This window comes from Diorhabda sublineata, chromosome 8 (assembly GCF_026230105.1).
Source record: "Diorhabda sublineata isolate icDioSubl1.1 chromosome 8, icDioSubl1.1, whole genome shotgun sequence".
In the NCBI taxonomy this organism is placed as follows: domain Eukaryota; kingdom Metazoa; phylum Arthropoda; class Insecta; order Coleoptera; family Chrysomelidae; genus Diorhabda; species Diorhabda sublineata.
In genome coordinates, this window is record NC_079481.1 from 7798124 (window position 1) to 7821116 (window position 22993).

The following is a 22993-nucleotide window of genomic DNA, read 5'->3' on the forward strand; positions in this document are numbered from 1 at the left end:
ATCTTTGTGTAAAATACGAAATGATGATGATTTATGTTCGTTGAAGCTCGAACAGGCTCGTCACGAGCATACCAAATAACTGTCAACGTTTTCGAACGTTGTAGAAGACTTTGGACGTTTGGAAAGCGATATAAAGATGAACTTTACTTTGATACATTCATCTACTTCGATATCTACAACAAGATATTGAACGTTCTAATTATATGGATTTAGTAATAGTTTGGACGTGATTTCGAGTTCGTTTTGGTTAGTTAGTTAGTACGCGCGATTGTTTATCGGATAGATTTCATTTATATGAAATAAAAACACTACAAAATGTAACAGAAAAGGAAAATAAACCCTTTCGAGTGGATAAAAGACTGAATTCAACTTCGTAAAACGATTTGCTTTAAAAACCACGAGAAAGAGCGAACATTTGGTTTCTGGAATCACTATTTATGGCGAACCCATCTTTCTCGAATGAAATACAATGCACATTATACTGGAAAGTCAGGGAATTTAAATACACTATTGTTTCTTTTTAAACTTGAATCGGGAATAATGTGAATCGCATTCAAATTTGAGCAGTTCACTTGAAAGCAAAAACTATTTCTGTTTTTGTTGTTTCCCAACATTAAATGTAATTAAAAATAGAAATAACAATAAAGTTACAAAAACAAATTTTTAATGTGTGAACGTTTCAATTGTTTTCTGTTTCCCAAACACTAGTTTCGAAACCTGTTTTGTACTCGTTGTAACCGAAAACAAATCGATAAACAAGTCAAATCATGTACCTTCTGTTTTATCAGTAGTCTTGCAACTGGTTTAACTTGGATTCGTTGGTGATATTCAGAGGCCGAACATAAGTGTGAATGAACAGTGTGTTCATTCAAAAACACTCCTTCCCCGGGTTTTAACGTATTTACCTGCAGGTAAATTTGACTCTTCGTCTAACAAGGACACCCAGTGGAAATAAACTACCTGAGATCTAATTTTGAAGTCTTATTATATAGTAAAATTGTAGCGGTGTTCATAAAATTTATATTAGTCGATATTTCTTGACAAATTTCTGGTAATTCTGATGTGACTCAAAACATGTTCTCTGTGGATTGTTTAGCGAAAATAGTGTTAAATTATGAAACGTTCCAGAAAGTTAAGTCGAACATGAAATGGTACAGTCTTTTATAAGAAAAATGAGTCGAGAATCTGAGCTTGGAGCTTTGTTAGTTTGAAAGTAATTTTAGAGGATTACGTCGAGATTTTGTCGAATGCTTGCTGTTTTATAAAATTTAGGAAAACACAACTGTTTTAGTAATCGTAGAGTATAAAGAAAATGAGTGATTACAGAATATTAAGTATCCTTGAAAATTATTTCTCGATAAAGTTTGATTTTTAAGCTTTCGAAGCACAAGAATCGTGCATAGCAGGAGATAGAGCAAACGGTTCCAATAATCGTTCCAAGAACGATTCAAATTAGCAGTTCGGCACAAAATTTGTGTAAAATCCAACATACAGAAGCACCAACTGGGTAAATCACCTCCTTGTAGTACCAAACCTAGTACGAAGGTAAAAACACCTCCACATCGGTCTCAAATTTATTTTAATCATTTATAAAGGGGGTTCCAAAGAGTATTTATAATCGGAGCTGCTTTAATAGCATGCAGCTACAAGAAGATGTCTTCTTCTTGTAGTAGTCAACCAACTGGCTACAACAGTTTTACTAATTACTTTAAAGGGTGTATTTCTAACGTTTATTTTCATTTCATAAGAGTTTTCACAAAAGATTTTCTCATATAACGTTTCAGGATAATAGATCTACATTCCTAAGTACACAGTCTTTAAACTTTGGGCACATAAAACAAATATAAGTGTAATATAGGGTTGTCATATCATTTCTTTTTATTTCTTGTGAAAAACTCAAATGTTTCGTGGTGTTTCAAGTCTTAGGGGATTTGTTTTAAATGCCTGGGGTGTGTTAAGCTCCGAGGTCATTTTCTCATATTTGAATATAAAAAAAATTATTTTCTCTCGTTTCTTTTATATATTAACGGTATTTTTCATAGTTTTTAAAATAATTTTTCATTTTTAATTAAGAAAACGAATCAGAGTCCTATAAACTTGCTCCCAAATGATTACTTCATGACTAATTCAATTTAAATTATAAATTACGAGTTTTTAAATGAAATTTGAAAAAAAAAAATAGATCGAAATGGTACAATTCAACCTAGAATTAGCTCTATTACTTTAGTATTAACTCAGATACAGCACAAGGAAAATCGATAATGAGATTTGGACAGTTTCTACATTATTTGGAAGATAATTGTGGATTCAATTCATTTATTTATGTTTTAGAAATATTTTGAGATAAATTCTATAATAAATTTTTATGCAGTTAAGTAAAAAAACTCAATTTTGAGCTTAAATTGAAGGTAAGGATTTATTACAGTCCTTCTGAAAATCAATCCCAATTCATGCGATCCTGTTCGTATTTGGTATCCAATTATCAAGAAAAAATAGAAAAATTTCATAGAAAATGAATGCTGTTTTATTCTTTTAGAGTCATTAGAGCAGTCAATGAAATGCTTCAAAAATATACAAACGTCAAGTTGGAAAATTTCTTGGTTATTTTTTTTACTACAATTGGCAACACGTTCTAAGTAATGTCAATGTCAGATTTGACATCAGTGTTGTCATTGATGAAGGATTTTTATATATTTATACCGAGGTCTTAAAAAATTATTTATACTTATGATATAGGACGTGTCAAGGTTTAATGGTTTATTTTAAAAAATTTTTCAACTTAATAGCGTGCAGATTTCGAAATTTTTTTGTGACAAAATTGTTCGTTATTTGATAAAGAAATAAATAAAAAAGTGAGTATGTTGCTTGCTTTGTTGGTATTAGACAAGGTTGAATTATGATTTCATTACATAAGTATATTTAACAAGAAATTTAACCTTCATATAAATAATTTCACAATTAATCGTGTGTTAGGTATTAACAAAAAAATAAAAAGAAAAGAACATGGAATTATTGATTGATAAATTCAAAAAACTGAAATTATCTTTTATTTGGTTGTATACAGCGTGCCTCATTTAAAACACCTAAAAATGTTCATTACTTGAAAATATTTGAAATTTCCCAAAAATCCAACTAATCGTGGTTATGAAAAAATGAAAAAACAAGAAAAAATCAAAAGTGAAATCCCATATTCTACCAACCAGTTCCAAAAAAATCTTCTATTAAGCAAATATGAGTTCGGGAGGGCTATCGAATTGGACACTGTTTGATGAACTACCGTCTGAGGAAAATCGAAGATACTGCAAATAGATCCGTGGCTAATCTAATTGTGGCACTGAAAATCTACTGCATCTTCGCCTGCTCTCTACAGAAACTCTAGCAATCTTGATTTTTTGTTCATTCAGTAAAATCGAACATATAACATCGAATTAACAATTACTTTTCACAAAAATGACAGAAGATTATACCTTGATAGCTGTTCGCTCGCCGAACACGTTTTGTATGAAGGAAATTCTATCTGACTCAGTATAACACACAGAAAATAACTACAAGAAACGCCTGTTTTTAGAAACAGTATATTTCTATTAGATGTTTATGTCTATATCCAATATTATAAATCAAATTCATCGTCTCCTCATTTTTTTCCTTTTATTTCTTATATTCTTTTCCCATTAGTGTTAATTATTAGTCCCAGATATTTTGAGTTTGCCATTCCTTATAATTTTAGTTTTTTAATGATTTAATCATAAGAAATTATGAAAATCAAGACAATTTTACAAAAAATATCATCATAGAATAAGCTGATTGAGGATCCTAACCTAGAACGAGATTTAGTCCACAGTTTCCAAACGCCACGTTCAATTTTCGGTAGAAATTTCAAATTTAAAACATGATCTACAAGAACTTTTGGTTTTTATTGATTTTGGTTTTAGTTAGGTATTAGTTTTGCTACCACAAACCTCAGTAACCTATTAATGACGCTGCTCATGAGAATTATCAGTAGACAATCATTTTAAGGTAATTAACAACTTTTAACCACCATCTGTCATTTTGAGACGAAGCGATCTCATTAAAAGTTAATGTATGGATTGTATGGATCAAATTTGAATTCTGAATTGCTTTTATTTTACATGAGACCCCATTATAGATAAAAACAATACAACAAACAATTAAAAAGTTTACTGTTTTAAAATAACATATGATAACGAGAGAATAATATGCTTGAATAAAACGAGACTTTATATAATTCGATTAAAAGAAAGATAAAAGTCCGATAAGTCGACAAAGCGAGGATTTGAAGACGCCGTTTGGCAAACAAAGGAAAAGAAAAGCAGCGGTCGCGATTAAAAACATTATTTTAATTTTATTGTGACAAACAGAAGGAAAGTTAAGTTAAGTAATGCTTTTTGGAGTTTACAGTTGTATATTTATAAGTAGAAAATCCTTTTATAGTCCAGTCGAAATGGAAGTTATAATAATATAACTAAATATTTACATAGGAATTACCCTTACCGACACAATTTTGTTTGATTTACTATAGGCGTAGATACTTCATTTTATAAATTTGTTATTAGTTAACTTGCTACAACTGATTATTAAATTATAAAACGTAAATAGACGAGTAAAATGTAAGGGCGTTTGGTTTAAACAGGGTAACGGATGGGAACTGACCCCTTTTTGTACCCAAATCGTTTTGTTTTGTGGAAAACGAATTGTTAAAGCAAAAACCATAAAGAAAAATGAATTCTTTGCAAATGAAACAAAAGAAAAGAAAACATTTCCACTCCAAAGTATTTTTTTCGTTGATAAAATGTTCAACGCAGTTTTTAATTTCTCAATTTACTACATCTTGACTGTCAAACCATGTTTCATCTAGATATGTGTCTATTAGAAATTCGGTAGTCTAACGCAAATAATCATGTCGTCATCGAACTATCCTTGAGGATTCGGTTATTGCCATCCATTTATTCAGTTTTTTGTGTTTAAAACCACATTTTTTCTAAACTCGTGTAATTTCATCGTCTTCAATCGCCCAAGGTCTAAAAAACGCTCTGTTTCTATTTATTCAAAGAAATTTATGAATTAAATTAATCTCACTAAACGACGCCACTGTTTATCGCAGACTATATATTTCGAAGAAATTGTGTGCATACGACTTCCGACAGCTTCCGCCAATAGAAATGCGTTTATGTTTACGATTCGATGTTTTATCATGATGATGATGAGTCTACGTGAACTGACGGTTGTTGATGTTTACCGAATTTTATACGGGGAGTAAACAATATTTTTCATTTCATAATTGTTTGAAAATTTGATGTCTCAAAAAGTTGTTCTAAAGGATGATAAATTAGACGAACACAATCAATATTTTGGTCAAATGTTTGCAAACTTTGCTTTGATGTTATTTTACCCATAATCAGCTGAAAAATGTGTGGTGAAACTCAAAGTTATAAACCTCTAAAAGACATCCGTCTTCAAATGAATCCCGTGGCTCCTTTCTGGGTCTTTTAGCAACCCCTGTATTGAAAAGAAAATGTCCGGAATGCAAATATGGAATTTTTTCGAATTGGAGTTACGTTACAGAGCTTAAAAGAGATTGTACCAAGCTATAGAAGGTAAAATAGATAGCCAGAAGGTGGATTCGGTGTGGCAAATAGCAATAAATTGCGAGCTTTATCGGTGTAATTTGAAAAACTGAGAGGGAAAATACGATTCTACTGATGTTTATGGAGCTCCGGTGCTTCTCGGAGATTTACTTTGGTGGATAGAGTAGTCCCTCTTGATTAATTCTCTATGACTCTATGACTTTAACAAAAGAAATTGAAAGAATAATTTTGAATTAATTCAGATTAAATTAAATTAACGGGAAAGTAGGGAAAAAATAAGTTGCAGGGTACTAATTATTTCCGACCAATTCAATGACATTAATAAAAATGAATATACTTAAAAAAACACGTCCTGAAGCCACAATGGAGAGTTATAAAAAACAAGCTGACAAATCCACAAGAAATTATTAGAACTTAGTTGGTAAACGTTGACAACTGAGGTTCAGTTCAATAGCCCAGTTCAATGCAAACGTCTTATAACAGTATCATCGTCTTCTTTTTCTGTTACATAACCTCATTTTAGTCTTCCACCAGGATTCTGCTAAGTACAAGCTCTTGGTACAACAAGATCTAGGACGATGATGTCCATCTTTCGCAAAAATTGGCATTTTTAAGTTTTAAGTGTATTACTAAGATTTTCAAGTCATTTTTTGTGAGTTGATTCTTCCATCGAGCATTTTATCGTTACCCACGTCTTCTTGAAGATTCTATAAAAAGTTATGAGCTTTCTAACAGTCTCTTCGTCTTCTTTTTCTGTTACATTACTTCCTTTCCGTCTTCCACTAGGATTCTGTAAGATACAAGTTCTTGGTGCTATAATATCTATGACGATGATGTCCATCTTCGCAAAAATTGGTATTTTTTAGTTTTATGTGTATTACTAAGATTTCCAAGTCATTTTTTGTAAGTTAATTCTTCCATCGAGCATTTTATCGTTACCCACGTCTTCTTGAAGATTCTCTAAAAAGTTATGAGCTTTCTAACAGTCTCATCGTCTTCTTTTTCTGTTACATAACCTCCTTTCCGTCTTCCACCTAGATTCTGCTAGATACAAGCTCTTGGTGCTACAATATCTATGACGATGATGTCCACTTTTCGCAAAAATTGGTACTTTTTGGTTTTTAGTGTATTACTAAGATTTCCAAGTCATTTTTTTGTAAGTTGATTATTCCATCGAGCATTTTATCGTTACTTACGTCTTCTTGAAGATTCTTTAAAAAGTTATGAGGTTTCTAACAGTCTCATCGTCTTCTTTTTCTGTTACATTACTTCCTTTCCGTCTTCCACTAGGATTCTGTAAGATACAAGTTCTTGGTGCTATAATATCTATGACGATGATGTCCATCTTCGCAAAAATTGGTATTTTTTAGTTTTATGTGTATTACTAAGATTTCCAAGTCATTTTTTGTAAGTTAATTCTTCCATCGAGCATTTTATCGTTACCCACGTCTTCTTGAAGATTCTTTAAAAAGTTATGAGCTTTCTAACAGTCTCATCGTCTTCTTTTTCTGTTACATAACCTCCTTTCCGTCTTCCACCTAGATTCTGCTAGATACAAGCTCTTGGTGCTACAATATCTATGACAATGATGTCCACTTTTCGCAAAAATTGGTACTCTTTGGTTTTTAGTGTATTACTAAGATTTCCAAGTCATTTTTTTGTAAGTTAATTCTTCCATCGAGCATTTTATCGTTACCCACGTCTTCTTGAAGATTCTTTAAAAAGTTATGAGCTTTCTAACAGTCTCATCGTCTTCTTTTTCTGTTACATAACCTCCTTTCCGTCTTCCACCTAGATTCTGCTAGATACAAGCTCTTGGTGCTACAATATCTATGACAATGATGTCCACTTTTCGCAAAAATTGGTACTCTTTGGTTTTTAGTGTATTACTAAGATTTCCAAGTCATTTTTTTGTAAGTTGATTATTCCATCGAGCATTTTATCGTTACTTACGTCTTCTTGAAGATTCTTTAAAAAGTTATGAGGTTTCTAACAGTCTCATCGTCTTCTTTTTCTGTTACATAACCTTCTTTCCGTCTTCCACCTAGATTCTGCTAGATACAAGCTCTTGGTGCTACAATATCTATGACGATGATGTCCACTTTTCCTAAAAATTGGTACTTTTTGGTTTTTAGTGTATTACTAAGATTTCCAAGTCATTTTTTTGTAAGTTGATTATTCCATCGAGCATTTTATTGTTACTTACGTCTTCTTGAAGATTCTTTAAAAAGTTATGAGGTTTCTAACAGTCTCATCGTCTTCTTTTTCTGTTACATAACCTCCTTTCCGTCTTCCACCTAGATTCTGCTAGATACAAGCTCTTGGTGCTACAATATCTATGACGATGATGTCCACTTTTCGCAAAAATTGGTACTTTTTGGTTTTTAGTGTATTACTATGATTTCCAAGTCATTTTTGTGAGTTAATTCTTCCATCGAACATTTTATCGTTACCCACGTCTTCTTGATGATTCTTTTGAAAGTTAAGTGTTTTCTAACAGTCTCATCTTCTTTTTTTCTATTCCTTCTTCTTCTATCAATTCACTTGGAAAATGTGAATGTCTTAATAGTTATTGAACAAGTTTGGTAAATTAAAATTGAAAAATAATCTGAAAATATGCAAAATTACGACTATAGATAATATTGGAAGTTTATATCTAAAAGAATGTTTGTTTTGTGTAATCAGAAAATAATAAAACAACTTTTCGTGACCGATTCCGTACGTATAATCTATTTTTGAAATGGGTCGTCGCATTTTATAAATATGTGACCGAAATTTGTGAGATTATTTAGTAATTGAATTGTCTTGTCGTGCAAATGACTGAGATTAAAATAGAGTGTCTCCATTCAGCGCATATCAGTTGCGTCTTCCTGATTGTTTTGTACACCTGATTAGTAGGTGAATAATTTACAAGGTAGAAAGTATTAACGCTATTCAAAAATCAAATTTATTGATTTTACCTTGTCAATTATAAAAGGAAGTGGTAGTACTAATAGATTTTTTTATTATTATTGCGAGACAACTACAAGGTCATCAATATTACAAAATTAGTTACTATGTTGAGATAACTAAATTTCTATATGAGATTAATCTATTGTGAATCAAACTTTGCACATAATTTGACTTATTCGAATGAGAAATTGGTGAATAATGGCAAATAGAGGAAACAATAACATGTCGTAACCCTCCCCGAAATCCCACTAGAATTACATTCAAACATCGCTTATAAGGGTTGTAATTTCGTGGAATTTTGGTAAACAGAAAGTAATCAGTTACCATCAGTCTCTGAAGACGATAACTTGTTGGGATTCTCACATTTTTCAATTAGATTTGAACCTGCGATCATTTGACTGCAAGACTAAACCACGTGACTACCAAAGAATAACAAAACTGATTTGATAGTCACGAATTGAGGTTAAGTTAATAGAAGTTAAAATATAATTAAGTTTTAATATATAATCTTAGTAAAGGTGAAGATAATTTCAAAAATTTATATTTATATGTAAATGTGGCATATATTTCAGATTAATAATAAATTTCTAAAGCGAGAAACCCCCTTGCAAGATTCAGTAATTACCAATTTTCAAATTTATCGCTTTGTTCATTTGGGTCATTAAAGCTCATGGTAAATGCGGAGTTAATGTCTCTATAAAGTGGATTATTAAGTTAGCGAATATTGAGGCAATTATACACCTAGTTTCTCGTAGTGTTACCTTTAATTATACACCTCAGTTTCGGTATTATCCCTTAAATTCCGCTCGGAATTATAATATATTTCGTATAATTGATGCCACTAATTATTGAGAAAGTTGTCTGTCTCCAATGATTTCCAAATCAATTAGTGCAACGTTTGTTTCAATAGCATATATCCTCGTACAATAATATTGTTTAAAGTAGTTACTGACTAATTTTAGGTTAAGTAATTGTTGAAAAATTCTGTGACGTAAATATTTTCATACTATGAAACCTTTAATTTAACAATAACTGTTCAGTACTTTCTACAGATATTGTACGAAAGTAGACCGGGTAATTCTATTTGTAATGTCACGTTTCACTCTCAAAATAAGGACGTGACGTAATTTTAGAATAAATTATTCGGTAGGTAAATAGTTTCGAGATATCTGTACCTGATCAATGTCTTGACCGTTTATCATATGTTTTGTTATTGACATATTCATGGGAAATCCGTATTCTTCATTTGCCGTGTACACTTTTTGCATTATATTTTGTAGCTCTTCATTGTCATTTGTTATAATTACTGTCTCTTCAGTATATCTGAGGTTGTTGATTGCTTCTGCTGCCATCTGTCGTACTCGATATCTCGTCAATGCCAGAACCAAGTTTTGCGTGTTTAACGTTGGAGCTTTGGTGTACGTCTTTGTTCATATTTCTGCATCTCTGGATGACAACCTGGATGTTTAAGATGACCTCATTTGTACCTAATGCTCTACGAAAACCAAAACTGCGTTCCAGAGATGTTTGTTTCACAATTTGTATAATTTTGGTGAAAATTTTGTGATTTATTAAACTTATTAGACAGTATTCTTCACGGTGTTTCCCATCTGGTTTTTTTGGAATGTTTCTTCTAACCTTTCGAAATAAGCATTTAATAACACTACCATTAATGATGACTATATCGAATTTGGATGCACAACATCTTAGAAAAAGAGATGACATTGTAAATGATTTTACTGATTATTTTCAGTCAGTATCTATTGGTGATTATTAAATAAACTACTACTACTAATGTGGTCACTCAAATTCAAGTTGATTTTTGGCCTTACCAACAAGTTGTCTTCGTCTCCATCAAGTCTCCTTACATCTTCACCCACTTAGTCATTCGTCTTGCTCTTGGTCTTCCCAGTGGTTAACCTCTCCACACTTTTCTTATTGTTTTCTACGCAAACCGTCCAAGAGAACTGAGGTTTAAGACTTTAGCTTAGGAATACCCAAACCTTTTATTTGAAACGTTCGATTACTTGTTTTAAGATTGGTTTCTAGAGAACTATAGACTTGCAGATTCCTAGATTATTATCTTGAAACATCTACTTCTTTATATATGTAAATATTCATCAATTATTTATGCTAAAATATCAACATTGATGATAAAATAAAAATAATATGGACAAATCTTATTCTCCAAATTAAATTTGTAACGAAAACAGTGGTTTCCAAAAAAATTTGATGCTTGAAAGTAATTTGGGAAGCTAGAAAACGAGCGAAGGTCTCATCTAGTTTAACTAACTTCCCTACAATGTGGATTCCGAGGATTGACTGTTTGATTTAATAAGTTAACGTTGCATTCCGCCCTATAGACTTCGAGAGAATTTACTCGTGACGCCTAATAGAAATACTTCGTTGGAAGTTTTGCGGAACTCGATATAAAGAGGTGTATTTAATGGTATTACATTCGAAAGAGTATCGCAGAAAATAATAGAAGTCGGGAAAGTCTGTTAGATAACTGGAAAAAATTGTTCTGACGAGATTCGTAGGAGTGTTTCTGAGTATATACGAAATAAATTTATGAAATATATATATATATATATATATATATATATATATATATATATATATATATATAAAAGGTTCCAAATTGCATGTTATAACAGAAAATGGTGAATGAAATTGACTGAGTATAAGGAGACGTCAGCGCGTTCTCATAGGGGACTCGAATTGATTGAAGAGCTCGCACAACATAAGCAAGTTGTTATTCAAGTATTTTCGAAATTATTCAATATTTTATGTTGTGTTAGAAAAAAATTTAATATAAAACAATTGTATATAGAATTCTAACAATATAGGAAAGATAAAATTCAATATATCTTCATATACAGGATGTTGAGTTTCATTTTCAAATATAAAGAATTGAAACTGATATTTTTTTGTATCGTTTGGCTGCTCCTAGCAGCAGAAAGTTCAATTTGAGACACCAACTATTCAACCATACACACAGACGCATCTTCAAGACCTGTTTGTGTTTTATACTTGTACAATGATATAACATTCATCCTCAAACGCGTCTCCAAAACCTTCTAGACCTGCAGGTGTTTCATACTTGAACCACAATAGGATTTTAATCCTCAGACGCGTCTCCAAGACCTGTTTGTGTTTTATACTTATACAATGATATAACATTCATCCTCAGACGCGTCTCCAAAACCTTCTAGACCTGCAGGTGTTTCATACTTGTACCACAATAGGATTTTAATCCTCAGAGGCGTCCTCAAGACCTGTTTGTGTTTTATACTTGTACAATGATATAACTTTTATCCTCAGACGCGTCTCCAAAACCTTCTAGACCTGCAGGTGTTTCATACTTGTACCACAATAGGATTTTAATCCTCAGAGGCGTCCTCAAGACATGTTTGTGTTTTATACTTGTACAATGATATAACTTTTATCCTCAGACGCGTCTCCAAAACCTTCTAGACCTGCAGGTGTTTCATACTTGTACCACAATAGGATTTTAATCCTCAGAGGCGTCCTCAAGACCTGTTTGTGTTTTATACTTGTACAATGATATAACTTTTATCCTCAGACGCGTCTCCAAAGCCTTCTAGACCTGCAGGTGTTTTATGCTTGTACAATGATAGAATTTTCATCCTTAGACGCGTCTCCAAGACCTACTTTTGTTTTATTGTTGGATCATGATAGGATTCTCATCCTTAGACGCTTCTCTAAGACCTGCTTGTATTTTATGCTTGTACAATGATAGAATTTTCATCCTCAGACGCGTCTCTAAAACCTTCTAGATCTGCTGGTGTTTTATGCTTGTACTATGATAGGATTTTCATCCTTAGACGCTTCTCTAAGACCTGCTTGTATTTTATGCTTGTACAATGATAGAATTTTCATCCTCAGACGCGTCTCCAAAACCTTCTAGACATGCTTTTGTTCTATGCTTTTACTATGATAGGATTTTCATCCTCAGACGTGTCTTTAAGACCTGGTTTTGTTTTATGCTTGGATCATGATAGAATTTTCATCCTCAGACGCGTCTCCAAAACCTTCTAGACCTGCTTGTGTTTTATGCTTTTACTATGATAGGATTTTCATCCTCAGACGTGTCTCTAAGACCTGGTTTTGTTTTATGCTTGGATCATGATAGAATTTTCATCCTCAGACGCGTCTCCAAAACCTTATAGACCTGCTAGTGTTTTATGCTTGTATTATGATAGGATTCTCATCCTTAGACGCGTCTCCAAGACCTGCTGGTGTTTTATGCTTGTACAATGTACAGACACTCGGTATTTCCTTCAGAGCTACATCAATCGTAGTTTATAGTAGCTTCAAAATTACATTTTATGTTATCAATATAAAAATATGTATGAGAATAATGATTGTTTCACTTGAAAGTGTTGAAACTTAAAATCGTTCGCTATTCGTTCCACGTCATTTATCAATTCTTAATTCCCTCGGAATTTTTTTCGTTATGCTTTTTCTGATTTTTTTCTAATCTCGATATCCAAATATATACAGAAACTGATAATATCTGATAAGGTATTAACAATTGTATTGAAAATACATTTTCGTTTTAGAAACTGAGATAATTCTTGATGTTTTAAACGGCATTATCAAACTCCATTGATTGAATCGGTGAGTAGTTGATCCCCCCAATTTTAAAGGGAGCTTTCAAGACTAAAAATCCCCAAAACAGCAAAGCAATGATTGGAATAATCAACGTCAACGATTCCTTTGCGTATTTAGGCTCGAGAAGAAAACGTTTTTGTGTAAATTTATATTTAAAAAATTCCGTGTTGTTTCCATTGCTATTTCTACAAAATTCTCAAAATTTAAGCATTGGTGGATCGAAGATTTGTTAATCAAATGATTGGAATACATATATATCAATAGTTTCATCAATAATTTGCGCATGAGTTGTCTTATTACATCGATCTATATCTGTAGTCGAAATTTGGACCCACAAACACAAAAACCAACAAGACAGTTGATTATAAAGAACAAAGATGTTTCATTGATTGGAAAAATGATGATGACCGTTTTTCATGTACCAATAAAGAAACTGAAGACGGTGTCGATTGATTTTCGTTATTTTGTCTATGAATTTTCATTTTTGATACAAGTAACTATAAAATACAAGCATTAGAGTAAATTTATTTTCTCTTGTGAGTAATAATTAGGAAAAAGATGTAGCAGCTGCAAAAGTTTTTACGTGGAAAATCTCTTAAAAGGATTTCGTGATTCTAGCTGCATCTATGCCTTTAACTCGAATAAAACCTACATTCGGTGTAAAGTTAATTAAAACCCAAGATGGATACGAAAGTTCATTCGAAACATTTTCTCTGAAATAATGCATCCATTTATACGTAATTTTAGTTAATTTTTCTTTAACTTTGAAGTCGATAAGAAGATCAGAAATGATAATAAGACATTCATATTGTTAACGACGAAGAAAATAATCAACGGAATGAAATTTCATTGTGGCGGTGACTTGATCTTCTATAGAGAAATACGATGAACCAACACAAACCACGTCGGAAGCTGAAAAACAATAAAAGAAGTAAATGCTGTTAGTTTAGAGAGATTAGAAAGGTTTTGTGTTTTTTAAGCTGCTTCCAAGCAACCAAACGATCAATTCTGATGTTTACTATTAACAATTAATGAAACTGGATGAAGCAATCAAAGAAAAAAGGTCAAATCGGAAAAGTTTAGAGTTTCATCATGATGATGCAAGGCATTAAACATGTTTGGCAACTCGTGGGAAACTATTGGAGCTTGGTTGAGAAGTGTTGCCACTGATTACGATTTATTCCGATGTTTGCAGAGTTCTTTGATTGGACAAACTTTCACAAATGACGATGACCTTCAATAGGACCTGGTTCAAACATATGTTTGCTTACTGTTAACAATTAATGAAACTAAATGACGCAATCACAGAAAAAAGGTCAAATCGGAAAAGTTTAGAGTTTCATTATGATGATGCAAGGCTTCAAACATCTTTGACAACTCGTGGGAAACTATTGGAGTTTGCTTGAGAAGTGTTGCCACTGATTACGATTTATTCCGATGTTTGCAGAGTTCTTTGAATGGACAAACTTTCACAAATGACGATGACCTTCAATAGGACCTGGTTCAAACATATGTTTGCTTACTGTTAACAATTAATGAAACTAAATGACGCAATCACAGAAAAAAGGTCAAATCGGAAAAGTTTAGAGTTTCATTATGATGATGCAAGGCTTCAAACATCTTTGACAACTCGTGGGAAACTATTGGAGTTTGCTTGAGAAGTGTTGCCACTGATTACGATTTATTCCGATGTTTGCAGAGTTCTTTGAATGGACAAACTTTCACAAATGACGATGACCTTCAATAGGACCTGGTTCAAACATATGTTTGCTTACTGTTAACAATTAATGAAACTAAATGACGCAATCACAGAAAAAAGGTCAAATCGGAAAAGTTTAGAGTTTCATCATGATGATGCAAGGCTTCAAACATCTTTGACAACTCGTGGGAAACTATTGGAGTTTGGTTGAGAAGTGTTGCCACTGATTACCATTTATTTCGATGTTTGCAGAGTTCTTTGATTGGACAAACTTTCACAAATGACGATGACCTTCAATAGCACCTGGTTCAAACAAATGTTTGCTTACCGTCAACAATTAATGAAACTAAATGACGCAATCACAGAAAAAAGGTCAAATCGGAAAAGTTTAGAGTTTCATCATGATGATGCAAGGCTTCAAACATCTTTGACAACTCGTGGGAAACTATTGGAGCTTGGTTGAGAAGTGTTGCCACTGATTACCATTTATTTCGATGTTTGCAGAGTTCTTTGATTGGACAAGCTGAAAAAAAGATGACAAAAGGTCATCGAGCCTTGTTTTATTTTATACTACTGGTAGCACCATCTAGCTGTAAAATGTTGAAGTATAGAACTTAATGTTGCAAATTGCAAACGTTAATATATAACGTAGTGTCCTAATGGGTTAATTAAAAAAGAAAGGAATTTCTAAAAGAACCGAACTGATCAACAAAATAAAAAATTGTATATCACACGCGGAATATCCAGAATAAATAAAGAAAACTCGTCCAAAACAATTCTGTTAAGTATTTTCATTACTTTGGGGATATGAAAAAGTTGTTGTGAATGAAATTGACTAATTGCTTTCATTTTTTTTGACAGATCTCGATTTATATTTTGAACGGCGAGCTGTATAATATCACAGAAACGTCATTGTCTGTTGTATTTAGTTTAGCAACAATTACAAAATTGAATTCGCTTGAATAATACGAGGTGTATTCCAAAACATTCCTTTCCATATTATTAATTAATACCAACATGTTTTTGGTTATTTCATCATCAGTAGTTTGAGATTTTTGCGTATTTAGTAGGATATATTTTTCGAAATATATACGAGATGTGATTAAAAATAAAAATTTGCTTTTGATCATTGTTCTCATTATTAAAAATGCTTTGTTTTTGCTTCGATTTGGGTAATTTTATACTTTCGCGGTTCCCTCGTTTTTTGGGTTTAGAAAATAGAAAAATCATCTGATTTCGATGATTTTTTTAAAAATCTTCGATTTTATACCGGATTTATGAAAAGAAAACATGAAAAATATCTCACTTGAAGTTTTTATATGGTTTTCTGACTTTAAATTCTCTTTAACAGTCAACCTTGGTAAGATACCATTTTCTTAATGATTAAAATTTTCAATTTTTCGAAGATAACTTTCAGTATTGTGCAATTGATTACAATAAGTGATTTTAAGAAAGTTTTTTGTCATATAACTTCAATGGTTAATTAATAAAAAAGGTACAAACGATTATATGTGAGAAAAGGTCAATTTTAAGAGAAATTATTATTATTTTTAATTGTAAAAACATGATAAATAAACATTTTTGTATAATTTTTTTTAATTTGTTCGTTTTTTCATGTAGATTGAGAAAAAAAATATAACAACTTCATTTGATTACTTGGAAAAAAGTTATCATCAATTATACGTAAATTAGTGCATTTTCTTGAACATTTAAATCCCTGAAACCAATATAAATTTTCATTTTTTTTCATCCCCATAATTTTTTTCATAAATCCTTCGTGAAAACGAAGATTCTAAAAAAAATTTTATCGAAATCGGATGATTTTTCACATTTCTAAAACCAAAAAACGAGGTAACCACGAAAGTATAAAATATAAGCGGTTACTCTAAAGATAAAAAACGTTTTCAAGATTATTAAATAAAAATTTTTGTTTGAATTAAACATGTAAATTAAACTTTTCTAATGAATCTCGTCATAATAACAACTTAAAAAATTATAATTTAATTAACATCATCGTGCTGTTTTTCAATTAACAATTTGAAATTAAATTTGAATACATTGAATTTAACTAGTCGCCATAAAAAATCTTTATAGCTCAATAAATACGAATATGAAGGAGAGAATTGGGAATGGAATTAAAAATAAATAGCCGGAATTAAGGAGAAAATTAACGTAAATAATACCAAGGTAATTTGGAATTCTTAATAATTTTACATAAAAAATGATAATACGTTTTTTTATTAAACAAAGAATACAATCATCTTCGAAGACCAAGGATAACAGGATAACCCACAATCTCCTGAGATAATTCTCGAATTGGTATCGAAGGGTCACTAATAACACTCAAAAACCCCAAACGATTATGAGATATCTTAGCATCTATAGCGGAAATGTTTATTTAGATCATGAGGTAACAATTAGAGCTTTATTTTATTAATTTTGACCATTACAATAATGGATATTTGACCTGGTGCATTATCTTGTTGAAACATCTTCTTTTTAGCCAAATGTGGCTGTTTCAGTTCACATAATACTTGTAGTTGATAACCTTGCCTGCAGATGGAACCACCTTCGGCTTCTTTGGAGCAGGTTCTTCCAAAAATTCGATTCATTTCTATGAAACATTCGATGGAAACATCAACAAGTTCGAAATATGATGCGTACCATCGAATTGGGCCTCACTAAAGCATCTCCCTCACTCCCTAGTCTAACAGGAATCCTTCAAACCCAAGAGATAACAATATACTTGGTTTCCAATTGCTTTCCTATAACCTGAAGAACTCGATTAGTAATCAAAAGCAACATTGAAAACGAATCTTGCAGGGAATCCTATATCAGCGCCATTTAAAATCGATTATTTCAAATATTTCTTTTATATTGAAGTTGTAGAACAAGTTTTTGGTCAAATTATTTCGCTGTTTCTATTTAGAAATTATAATATTGGATAAAATGGAGTTTGGTGCGAGGAAATTTCAATACGATCTATATATGTTATTAATAATTAATAATTTATTATATTCAATTCATAGACAATGTAGTTAAAACAATGTACTCGATAATTTCTTGGAATTGTACACCTGTATTTTAAATGAAATATGTTCTCTAATTAACATTGAATATATAATATCGTTCATTATCATCCAGTCACCTTGAATACCATAATATTATTTTTTATTGTACGTATATTTATTTATATTTAATTAGACATGGCTTGATCCATTATTAGTACAACAAATCTACTATTCTATAAAAAGAAATTAAATTAATCAACTACGATATTGGTATATAGAAACATCCCATTGCAAAACCATTGGGTTAACGATTTATTGATATATATTTTTTTTTAAATATGGGGATATTCAATAACGAGACTTGCGATCTTCAATGGATCTATCCTTACATCGTTCAATGCCAATGTTCCTTTCACAGCTTCTACAGATTCAAATTTTGCTACTTTCAATGCAGATTTTACCTTTAAAAAGAGGTAGACGTCGTACACCATCTTGCACATACTTTTTGCATCGTCGAGATTCTCTTAGATATTCCGCCACATCTCCTTTATATGTCTTTGTGGAATTCACAAGATTTGCAGCACGTGAGCTGAAAGACACGCTAGATCAAGACATCAAACGTGATAAATTGGTCGAGGTCATGCTTAGCTCTGAAGACAAATGGACTGCAATTGACTACGACGAAATAGAAGATCCCAACTTGTCATTATGAACCTCCAACTAACGGTCATCGATCTGGGGAAGTACTCAAGAAGAAAAAGCCAATTTGGTTAGCAAGCAGTGTGTACTGGTAGATTTTTCCCCTTCACCGCATATCTTTATATGATTATAGAATGGTTTCTATCACATTGTTTTCCAAATAAAGACAAAAATATAGTCGAATTAAGGAATAAAACATTCGGAATTGATGATAGTAAAATACTTTTTAAGACAAATGCATTGGGAAAGTTGCGATTAGAAGTAATTGTTGTTAATACTCAATTTATGATGGGGTGTGTCTAGACATCGTGGCTAATTGGATTTTATCTTCTAAGAAGTTTTTAGTATCATCAGACCCTACGACTTTTTTCTCATCAAAATAAATAAGTGAAAGGATCGCATTTTATAGAAGATATTTAAACAACATTGAAGAATTGCTGTCGGAGGTTTCTTTCAAAGAATTGCATTTGAGACAAAATCCACCCGAACAAAATCGTTAGAAAGCTGTTTTCAAAAGAGGACGTTGGGTTAATTCACTGTTCTATAAAAGACACAGGAAATTGGAAACGGACATTATTCATGAGACATCCTTTATATTAGGTTATCTCATTGATGTTATTTTCTGAATTGAACGATATGTAATAGTAGAATAAATATTATTTCAATTTTCTTAGTTTACCCTAACTAATTTCACTACAAATATATATTTTGAACGTGTGTCTTTGTGTTTTTTTTCTATGTATTGCGTTGTATCAACACTTGAATCGTTTTTGTTTGCCACAAGAAAAATATTTGTCATTGCTTATTTAGTTCAAGGTATGTATAATGTATTTGTCTATTTTTTCTTTTACCGCAATTGGGTTTAGTGTGAATTGAGTTTTATGGGTTAATGGGTCGTTTCGATGCAAAAATCTATACAGTTTGTAGCATTTACGATCAAAAGATATTACAAACAAATGGAGTATTTCGATTTTGATACTAAAATAGCTTATTTTGACTTATATTTAACAAATCGAGGTAGGTAATATTTTTATAATGCCCTGTTGGATCTACTGCATCCAAGGGGGCGTTATGGACAATTTTTTTTTGAAAACTGATCACTGGTTTGGAATCTCTATATCATTTAACCCCCAAGTGCAAAATTTGGTCTAAATCGGAGACAATTTGAAATGTTCAATTTTGTTTCAAAAATTCAAATTCAAAGCTTTATAACTCGCCTTGTATAATCAACGAAAAGCAGGTATAATTTTTTTATAATACTACCTACGTTCTTTTTCCAATTTACTAATAATAAAACGTTCCGATTATGAAAGTGTAAATATTATGAACATTGATACTGTTAATTTTAAAATAAATGTATCTCAATTTTCACCCTGTATATTTTTGACAATGGATGTTTTTAGAAAATCTAATGCGAATTATTATTTACTAGTATCTTTTATTCACTCAAAACCGTTGGAAAGACTTGTTAATCCTTTCTCAGTTACTAGATATATTTATTTGAAAAATCCTATGCAATAAATTTTCAGCTCGTTACATATTTTCCAGCCCAATTGATTTCCCATAAATATACATTGTTATGATACTAAATTCATATTTCAAAATTTTGAAAGGTGTTTTGCCAAAATTGTCATGATTAAGAAGAGGAAAAAATATTTTCCGAAAATTCTTCTTCAAGTAAAAATCTCGAAATTCGGTATTTTGTTGAAATTTATTCAACGACGCAAACAAAAATTTTTGGGGCTTTTATTTGTTTTAACCATGTCGTTGGAGTTTTATAGTAACACTAATAACGCCATTGAATTTTTCATCCCCGAAAACCGCTTATCAAATATTTTAAGCTAAATCACAGAACAAAATTCAACGACCCCTCCTCAGCCGGTTCTGATGAAATTTTGACCACTAGCACCTGGTTTTGGAAATTTTTTATCACCGGGACCGTTCTCCTGGCTAAATTTCATCCCCTAAATATGTTTGTTACGCTTTTTATAATAAAAATCGTAAAGTATTTCGAAATATCCATTAACTGCTGAAATCACTTTTTCATTGTTGGAAAATCTTTCACCACCAATCAATTTTTTCAAGTTTGGAAATAGAAAATAATCCGAGGGGGTTAAATCTGGCAAATGGTGCAATTTAAGCTTGATTTCTTGGCTCAAACAATGCAATAATATTCGCCGTTGATAGTTTTTCCTTTTCCAAGATAGTTAATGAAAATTATCCCACGCGTATCTTAAAAAAACTGACCTTTACAAATGGTATTTGCCTTATTTAGAATCAGTTCTCCATTCTCAACTCATATTCGCAATCATCCAGCCTGATATCAAAAACTTCCGGATTTTCACGTAGGACTTAATATGATCTTAGCAGTGTGAATTTGGCCTTAATTACAAAGCATCAGGGTTCGTTGTTAGATCTCATTTAATCTGATTTCCAATCTCGAAAGCTTTCAGTATACAACACCTGATATTGATGAGCAATTACCAAATGACCGAGGGACAAGAAATCGATGAACAGTCTGGAAAGCAGGAAATTTAGAATGTATTTGAAGGGTTCTAACTGCAGCAAGGGGAAAACGAGTTCACATAAATACGAATTATAATAAATAATAAACAAATTGGTTGAAAATTAATGGAATTTGGTATTAAAAGTTTCTTAAAGTGAGATAAGTTATGTTTTATTTCATTTTCTAATCTCCAAATTAATTTAAATGAACCAAAATGTTTGTTACTATATTTTTAATAGTAGTTGTATTGGGCGCCTGAAGCTGAGAACGAAATTAAAAAAAATATCTCGATTGATTTATTGAAAGACTAAGCTCTAATTGCAGCTTGAACTTTCCGCGGTTTTTAGGTCAAAAATTTAATTCAGTTTGTGGAAAAATGCCAGACTCAAATTTGAATGTGTCTTCGGAACGAGTAATCTACTAGACTGGATTGATTTAACTGTACGAACTAAATTTTTAGTAGATGGAAGTGAGTTTCTATGCTTTTTGGTACGAAAATTCAATTTTAAGAATTAGAGAATAGAAATATTTTTGTGTTGTATCTAATTGAACCCTGAAGCGTAAATATTAAAAATCTTGTGTTAATTGAGCTAATTTAGATTATGTTTCATCACAATATATCGATTTTTATACTAAATTTAACCAAACACGAGAATTTTCTTAGAAACCACTTGATCTAACAAAGAAGGAGCAGTCTCACTCAGAGTAGAATCTAGTTCAGCTTCCGACCTTCCAAATAACAGTATTGTATCACATAACGCTGCCCGATGGATGTAAAAGAAAAAAAAATTAGATATATGGATATGGAAACAAACAATTTCATCCAAAAAGTTAACAAAACACGCGGGTGGTTCTAGAAGTATTTGGTTTAACAAAGAAAACACAAAATTATGGTCCACCACTGTGTTGTTGGTCTTCGCAAATCGTACGGTCTCGTTGAAACTTTGCAACGCAATATTCTACTGTTGATAACGAAGGAGCAGTCTCACTCAGAGTAGAATCTAGTTCAGCTTTTAGATTTCAGGCTGAGACCTTCCAAATAACAGTATTGTATCAGATAACGATGACCGATGGCTGTAAAAGAAAAACATCAGATATATGGATATGGAAACAAACAATTCCATCCAAAAAGTTAACCAAACGCGAGGGTGGTACTAGAAGTATTTGGTCTAACAAAGAAAACACAAAATTATAGTCGACACCTGTGTTGTTGATCTTCACAAATCGTACGGTCTCGTTTAAACTTTGCTACGGAATATTCTACTGTTGATAACGAAGGAACAGTCTCACCCAGATTGGAATCTAGTTCAGCTTTTAGATTTCAGGCTGAGACCTTCCAAATAACAGTATTGTATCACATAACGCTGTCCGATGGGTGTAAAAGAAAAACATCAGATATATAGATATGGAAACAAACAATTTCATCCAAGAAGTTAACAAAACACGTGGGTGGTACTACAAGTATTTGGTCTAACAAAGAAAACACAAAATTATAGTCGACACCTGTGTTGTTGATCTTCACAAATCGTACGGTCTCGTTTAAACTTTGCTACGGAATATTCTACTGTTGATAACGAAGGAACAGTCTCACCCAGAGTGGAATCTAGTTCAGCTTTTAGATTTCAGGCTGAGACCTTCCAAATAACAGTATTGTAACACATAACGCTGCCCGATGGCTGTAAAAGAAAAACATCAGATATATGGATATGGAAACAAACAATTTCATCCAAAAAGTTAACCAAACACGCGGGTGGTTCTAGAAGTATTTGGTTTAACAAAGAAAACACAAAATTATGGTCCACCACTCTGTTGTTGATCTTCACAAAATGTACGGTCTCGTTTAAACTTTGCCACGCAATATTCTACTGTTGATAACGAAGGA

At 31.8% G+C, this 22993-nt stretch overlaps 1 protein-coding gene across 5 annotated transcripts in view; it reads left to right on the forward strand.

The window, feature by feature from the left end:
- Positions 1–22993, forward strand: part of LOC130447468 (Ig-like and fibronectin type-III domain-containing protein 2) — a 206141-nt gene that overhangs the window by 8975 nt on the left and 174173 nt on the right. Inside the window, exon 1 of one of the 5 annotated variants that reach the window (XM_056784301.1) lies at positions 2746–2852. The exons of the other annotated variants lie outside the window; for them this stretch is intronic. The gene's annotated coding sequence lies outside the window, so the exon portion shown is untranslated. Of the gene's footprint in view, positions 1–2745; positions 2853–22993 lie in introns of those variants that run through there. 5 annotated transcript variants of the gene reach the window in all.